We start from the raw sequence: 2,215 nt of genomic DNA, 5'->3' as shown, positions 1-2,215 counted from the left end.
GTGATCTATATGATATAAGCAGTAATATCCTTGCTTATGTAAACACCTCGGTGTACCATCTTGCCTGGTGTAACCCTGTTACTTTTGTTGATGACATTCGGTAACCACCGATGGACGAGAACCTTGCCTACTGGTCCGCCTCGTTCATCGAGCAGAAAAATGGTTCTCTTCGTCCCTCGTCCTTGGTACTGATGTTGTTGCCGACATAACCGACAGACTATCCTCTAACATGCCTTGCTTTCATGATCGTGCAATACGTCACCGCCCTTCCTGCTTCTAACCCACATGGTGGGCCCATAACCCACCGTTCCTCAGGATCGAAACCTGACTCTCCTGTACACCCCCTGTTCCCAAAGTTATTCCTCGCGCTTGGCTTCGTATTTAATTCACGGGCCACCTTCCTAATGCTCTATTCTGGTATCAGACACAATACTTACTCTCGCTGCTCTGAAACCCTTTCTCACTCTGGTTCAGACTTCGAGCAACTATCTATCCACTTGGAACCTCTTATTGTACCTTTGTACCTTACTCTTGATGTATTCGATATGTTCAACTCGAGAGATAATCTTATGCTCATTCATGGGTTAACCCCCAGACTGTTTCCCTCATAAGCATTCTGTCGTAGCCGAGCTGCCCCTTACCTATTCGTAAGTATGTTGGAGTTCCCGAGAAAAGAACGACATCACCATGATGGCCTGAAGCAGAGAAGTGAAGACAACAATGTAATGGATCGACCTCCTCGAGAAGAGTAACCAAGACCAACAAGACCCGTTAGAAATTCGCAACCTAATCCCTTCCCCGCACTTCCCCTCTTAAATCTCGGGGCGAGATTTCTTGTAGTGGAGGAGAATTGTGACGCCCGGGTAATCAAGCTACAGAAATCCCCCGTTAATGTTGCCACGTCACCGCAGTTATTGTTGATAATCCCGCGTTAGTTCAAAAACCAATTCAAATTCAAAATTTAATAAAAGGCAAACATCAAAATTTTCGAACTTTAAAACTAAAATGTTCGGGTTGTGCCCAATGGTGCAGAAGTAACTACGGTGGAGGAACCACACTTTCATAAAATGTTTAAATACTATAAGTGGATGAAACAGCAGCAAAACAATTAATAAAATGCCTTTGGTAATTTTATAAAATATTAAACTAATTTATTCTGGAGTAAAACTTTTTGTGGCAGTGCCATTCAATGCAATTTGAGTTATGAGGCAAGTTACAGTTTTTACAAAAATCAATTGATGGCTCTACTTAATGCGAATCAATATATAAAAAAAAACTAAAAGAAAAGAGCACCCCCCCCCTCCCGCTGGGCCTCGTGGCCCAGCTGGCCACCAGGCCGCCCCATGGCCCAACCAGCCGGCCGACCCGTCTACCCCCGTGGCCTACTTACCCCACTACCCCAAACCCTAACCCCACTTGCCCCCCACGACCCCCTTCTCCTCCCCCATCGAGATGGATCGGGATCGGCCCCGATCCCGTCGCCCCCGACGCCCTGCGGCTACCCGTCGCCGTCCACCATCGCCCGAGGTCTCCGCCGGCGTCGCCTCCTCGCCCCACTCTCTCGGCGCCTACCTCACCGGAACCACGCCGTCGGCCTCCTCGAGCTCCTCCTCGACCCGATGCCGTCGCCCGTTGTCGCCACCACAACGTCGCAGGCCTGCCTCCTCCTCCTCCCCGGCGGCTGCGTCGCGCCGCCTTCGTCCTCGTCATCGATCATCGCAACCCCGAGCTCCGGCGCCTCCCCGAGCTCATTTTTAGCACAACTACAGGGCCCCGTGAACAAGTTTTCCCCATTCCCCCTCTGTTCCGTCGCCGTTTCGCCGTGGCTGCGTGCTCGCCGTATCCGCGCGGGCCCCTGCTAGCCGGCCCTGACCGCGTCCACCCCTCCTGGCTGCTTGCCGCGCCCGATCCGACGCCCCGCCTCGCCCAGCCTACCTCACCTCGCCGTGCCTGTGGCCGGCGGCTTCCCCTTCGATCTGGGCGTACGCCCGCTCGGGCTGGGCGCCAACGCCCGTGCGCTCTGCCCGCATCCCGCTCCGGCCATGGACACGCCGTGGCCACCGGCCTCTTCTTCCTTCGCCTGGCGCCGTCCACCGCTGGCCCGCGCCCTATCTCGCCCTCCCACGCGCGCCATGGAATGCCCCTGTCGCTGGAGCCGCAACCTCCATCGACCGCCGCCACCACTCTCCAGCGGCGCCGCCCTCCGCCGGCGCCG

This window comes from Triticum aestivum, chromosome 4B (assembly GCF_018294505.1).
Source record: "Triticum aestivum cultivar Chinese Spring chromosome 4B, IWGSC CS RefSeq v2.1, whole genome shotgun sequence".
NCBI lineage: Eukaryota > Viridiplantae > Streptophyta > Magnoliopsida > Poales > Poaceae > Triticum > Triticum aestivum.
Note: the sequence above shows the minus strand (reverse complement) of the source record.